This window comes from Schistocerca gregaria, chromosome 2, assembly GCF_023897955.1.
Source record: "Schistocerca gregaria isolate iqSchGreg1 chromosome 2, iqSchGreg1.2, whole genome shotgun sequence".
Classification (NCBI taxonomy): domain Eukaryota; kingdom Metazoa; phylum Arthropoda; class Insecta; order Orthoptera; family Acrididae; genus Schistocerca; species Schistocerca gregaria.
In genome coordinates this window covers 970,191,493-970,197,587 of record NC_064921.1, presented here as the reverse complement: position 1 = coordinate 970,197,587, position 6,095 = coordinate 970,191,493, and positions in this window count along the sequence as shown.

Sequence of the window (6,095 nt, the reverse complement as noted above, 5' to 3'; positions counted from 1 at the left end):
TAGATGCCACGCTGGTGTTGCTGGTGGAAATAAAGGAAATTTAGTAATCGGTGACAAAACATTTACGAATAGGAAAGTTCTTTGTGTTTTAGGTACTTACTGTGCGCTACCTTGTGCCATTCACATCAGATTGCTTCTTTCAATGTGCGTTATTACGCTTGTACACAAATAAGCACAGTATGCAGCTACACTTGGTTTTACAGTGGCTCACAGGATGTAAACATTCGATGTATTTACAAAGAATACGGATATGTAAAAGCGTCGCATGTTTACATCCTGTGAGCCATTGTAAAACCAAGCGTAGCTACATACTGTGTCTATTTGTGTACATAGCGTAATAGTGCACATTATAAAAAGCAATGTGATGTGAATAACACAAGTTAGTGCACAGTAAGCACCTAAAACATAAAAAACTTTCGGATTCATAAATGATTCGTCACCGATTACTAAATTTCCTTTATTTCCGCCAGCAACACCAACGCGGCATCTGGCTACACTTGGCCCACAAGACAATGTTTATGTAACACCTCCACCTGAAGATGAGCCTGCAGTGGCCCAAAAACATGTTTATGGTTGAATAAACAGTAAAAAAGCGGCTGGTAGCACATTTATTACCACATAAACGCCAATATGCTTTTTGTTAGTGGCTACTTGCTGGCTTCTCATGAATGAGCGCTTCAGAGGTGTTGGGTAAGTTTGTAGAGTAGTTTCACAAATTTTATTTCACTGCTCTTAACAGTGGCAAACTAAGGATGAGAGCGGGGACGGAGGAGCGGCCCATCGCGAGCGTCTCGTCCAGAGACGGTCCTCCAAAACTCGAGAGCCAAAATACGTTCATTAAATAGGTGGCAGTCTGGATTTAGTGGCATTGATGCGTGGAAGAGAGGCTGGTGTGTGTGTGGAGGGGGGGGGGGGGGGGGGAGGGAGGATGGGGGACATTTATTTTTGCCGACCTGGGCATCTGGAGTGGTGCGAGGGGGCAGTAAGGTGCAAGACTGGGGGCTTCTTTTGTTTTCCCGCTCCAGCCCTCCGACGGGCTTAGTTCGCCGCCGCCTCGTTCATAATGTAAGTTAAGCGCATAGATATTCTGAAATAAAAATACGGATTCTTACCCACAATCTTCCGACTTTTCGTTGTTGAACATCCTATTACATTTTTTTCCCTTTCGCAACACTATTGGTCACACTAACACCGGCCACACCCACCTCTGCTTTGCGGCCTCCCACCAGGTCTCCGCTCCCGTACACTTGTTTAACACAGTGTTCTACTTGGGAACGAAAGCGCCTTACAGGTTACTGGCAGTTACTGCAGGACCCTCGTTGAAAATCATCTCGAATGTCGAGAGTATAAAGATGTAGAAAGTCACTAGGGTATCACACAACTTTGACGGCCAAGGTGACCGAGCGGTTCTAGCGCTACAGTCTGGAACCTCGCGACCGCTACAGTCGAAGCTTCGAATCATGTCTCAGTCATGGATGTCTGTGATGCCCTTAGGTTAGTTAGGTTTAAGTAGTTCTCAGTTCTAGGGGACTGATGACCTCAGAAGTTAAGTCCCGTAGTGCTCAGAGCCAGGCCATTACCACACAACGTTTATTTACTGTTGTTGTCTTTAGTCTGAAGACTTCTTTAATGCAGTTCTCCACTCTAGATTCACATTGGGCAGCATTTTCATATCTGCATAGCTACTGCAAACTACATCCACTTGAACCTACACTCCTGGAAATGGAAAAAAGAACACATAGACACCGGTGTGTCAGACCCACCATACTTGCTCCGGACACTGTGAGAGGGCTGTACAAGCAATGATCACCCGCACGGCACAGCGGACACACCAGGAACCGCGGTGTTGGCCGTCTAATGGCGCTAGCTGCGCAGTATTTGTGCACCGCCGCCGTCAGTCTCAGCTAGTTTGCCGTGGCATACGGAGCTCCATCGCAGTCTTTAACACTGGTAGCATGCCGCGACAGCGTGGACGTGAACCGTATGTGCAGTTGACGGACTTTGAGCGAGGGCGTATAGTGGGCATGCGGGAGGCCGGGTCGACGTACCGCCGAATTGCTCAACACGTGGGGCGTGAGGTCTCCACAGTACATCGATGTTGTCGCCAGTGGTCGGCGGAAGGTGCACGTGCCCGTCGACCTGGGACCGGACCGCAGCGACGCACGGATGCACGCCAAGACCGTAGGATCCTATGCAGTGCCGTAGGGGACCGCACCGCCACTTCCCAGTCAATTAGGGATACTGTTGCTCCTGGGGTATCGGCGAGGACCATTCGCAACCGTCTCCATGAAGCTGGGCTACGGTCCCGCACACCGATAGGCCGTCTTCCACTCACGCTCCAACATCGTGCAGCCCGCCTCCAGTGGTGTCGCGACAGGCGTGAATGGAGGGACGAATGGATACGCGTCGTCTTCAGCGATGAGAGTTGCTTCTGCCTTGGTGCCAATGATGGTCGTATGCGTGTTTGGCGCCGTGCAGGTGAGCATCACAATCAGGACTGCATACGACCGAGGCACACAGGGCCAACTCCCGGCATCATGGTGTGGGGAGCGATCTCCTACACTGGCGATACACCTCTGGTGATCGTCGAGGGGACACTGAATAGTGCACGGTACATCCAAACCGTCATCGAACCCATCGTTCTACCATTCCTAGACCGGCAAGGGAACTTGCTGTTCCAACAGGACAATGCACGTCCGCATGTATCCTGTGCCACCCAACGTGCTCTAGAAGGTGTAAGTAAACTACCCTGGCCAGCAAGATTTCCGGATCTGTCCCCCATTGAGCATGTTTGGGACTGGATGAAGCGTCGTCTCACGCGGTTTGCACGTCCAGCACTAACGCTGGTCCAACTGAGGCGCCAGGTGGAAATGGCATGGCAAGCCGTTCCACAGGACTACATCCAGCATCTGTACGATCGTCTCCATGGGAGAATAGCAGCCTGCATTGCTGCGAAAGTTGGATATACACTGTACTAGTGCCGACATTGTGCATGCTCTGTTGCCTGTGTCTATGTGCCTGTGGTTCTGTCAGTGTGATCATGTGATGTATCTGACCCCAGGAATGTGTCAATAAAGTTTCCCCTTCCTGGGACAATGAATTCATGGTGTTCTTATTTCAGTTTCCAGGAGTGTATTTCTTTTGATGCAACTCTGCGAAATGGTGCCCTGCAGTTCCGCATTTCGTTATGTAGGGCTGCGAAATGCTTTGTCTGGCTTTAAAGTTGTATCCGTAACATGTATGCTCTAGGCAGTACCGTTTTCGTTTTTCACACTTCTCATTCTCTAGCCGGAAAGAAAGAGAAGGCTGTTGGAGTTGGGATTCATCAGAGAGGGGGATTTCTTCAGCAATCAGATACCAGGTCAGTTAGTAGTTGGACCGTGGGATTCTCATTGAGGATCAATAACTAGCTGATTTCCAGTTCCTCCGTTTTCCTTACAACTAATGTGCAATCCTCCCGAAAACTTTTACGTAGAATTGGGTGAGGCGTAGTCATACAGCACGTATTTTTAATTTCTTTCCAAAACAATATGTTCCCAAACAAAAATGAGAAACATTAGAACACAGTCTGTGTGTTATTACACTATATTCCACTGTTTCCACGTATGGTAAGAGATGTGTAGTATTGCTATGTTGATGATAGTTACACGCTACACCAATGGCACTGAGTGATGCATCAGTGTTCTAAAGCTGGTGTAACTATGAGTGGGTGCTGAAAAGTAACACCTCTGAATACATTTTACTCCGTTCTCAGTATCTATTAAGCTGTTTCATGTCATGCACATTCCCCAGTCGACCTTCCACCTGCAGTGACGCAAATTACAACCCTCTGCCACTACAGGGCTCCCCATTTAGCACGTGTAACGTAACTAACCCCCCCCCCCCCCATGAACCATGGTTCTTGCCGTTGGTGGGCAGGATTGCATGCCTCAACAATACAGGTAGGGTATCTGTTGAGAGGCCAGACAAATGTGTGGTTCCTGAAGGGGGGCAGCAGCCTTTTCAGTAGTTGCAGGGGCAACAGTCTCGAAGATTGACTAATCTGGCTTTGTAACACTAACCAAAACGGCCTTGCTGTGCTGGTCCCGCGAACAGCTGAAAGCAAGGGGAAACTACAGCCATAATTTTTCCCGAGGGTATGCAGCTTTACTATATGGTTAAATAATGATGGTGTCCTCTCGGGTAAAATATTCCTGGGGTACAATAGTCCCCCATTTGGATCTCTGGGCGGGGACTACTCAAGAGGATGCCATTATCAGGAGAAAGAAAACTGCGGTTCTATGGGTTGGAGCAAGGAATGTTAGATCCCTTAATCGGGCTGGTAGTTTAGAAAATTTAGAAAGGGAAATAGATAGGTTAAAGTTAGATACAGTGGCAATTAATCAAGTTCGGTGGCAGGAGGAAGAAGACTTCTGGTCAGGTGAATACAGGGTTATAAATACAAAATCAAATAGGGCTAATGCAGGAGTAGTTTTAATAATGAATAACAAATAGGAATGTGGGTAAGCTATGACAAACAGCAAAGTGAACGCATTATTGTGGCCAAGATAGATACTAAACCCACGCCCACCACACTAGTAAAAGTTTATATACCAACTAGCTCCGTGGGTGACGAAGAGATTGATGAAATGTATTATGAGATAAAAGAAATTATTCAGATAGTGAAGGGAGACCAAAATTTAATAGTCATACTTGACTGTAATTCGATACTAGGAAAAGGAAGACAAAAAAACGTAGTAAGTGAATATGGAATGGGGGTAAGGAATGAAAGAGGAAGCCACTTGTTAGAGTTTTGCACAGAGCATAACTTAATCATAGCTACCACTTGGTTCAAGAATCATGAAAGGAGGTTTTATACATGGAAGGAGCCTTGAGATCCTGGAAGGTGTCAGATAGATTATATAATGGTAAGACAGAGATTTAGGAACAAGGTTTTAAATTGTAAGACGTTTCCAGGGGCAGATGTGGACTCTGAAAACAAACTTTGGTTATGAACTGTAGATTAAAACTGAAGAAACTGCCAAAGGTGGGAATTTATGGAGATGGGACCTGGATAAATTGAAAGAACCAGAGGTTGTAGAGAGTTTGAAGGAGAGCATTGGAGAACGATTGACAAGAATAGGGATAAAATACAGTAGAAGAAGAATGTGTGGCTTTGAGAGATGAAATAGTGAAAGCAGCAGAGGATCAAATAGGTAAAAGAGGAGGGCTAATAGAAATCATTGGATAACAGAAGACATATTGAATTTAATTGGTGAATAGATAAAATAGAAAATTGCAGTAAAAGGAGCAGGCAAAAAGGAATGCAAACGTCTCAAACACGAGATCAACAGGAAGTGCAAAACGGCTAAGCAGGGATGGCTAGAAGACATATATAAGGATGTAGAGGCGTATATCACCAGGGGTAAGACAGATACTGCCTACGGGAAAATTAAAGTGACCTCTGGAGAAAAGATAACCACTTGCATGAGTATCAAGAGCTGAGATGGAAACCCAGTTCTAAGCAAAGAAGGGAAAGCAGAAAGGTGGATGGAGTATAAAGGGGGTCTATACAAGGCGATGATTTTGAGGACAATATTATGGAAATAGAAGAGGAGGTAGATGAAGATTAAATCTGAGATATGATACTGCGAGAAGAGTCTGACAGAGCACTGAAAGACCTAAGTCGAAACAAGGCCCAGGGAGCAGACAACATTCCATTACAACTACTGATAGCCTTGGGAGAGCCAGCCCTGACAAAACTCTACCATCTGGTGAGCAAGATGTATGAGACGGGCCAAATACCCTCAGACTTCAAGAAGAATATAATAATTCCAGTTCCAAAGAAATCAGGTGTTGACAGATGCGAAAATTACCGAACTATCAGTTTAACAAGCCACTGCTGCAAAATACTAACACGAATTCTTTACAGACGATTGGAAAAACTGGTGTAATACGACCTCGGGGAAGATCAGTTTGGTTTCCGTAGAAATGTTGAAACATGTGAGACAATACTGACCCTGAAACTTATCTTAGAAAATCGATTAAGAAAAGGCAATCCTAGCGTGGTTTGCATACGGTAAGAACTTCAGTACACACACCATCAGATTATTTGA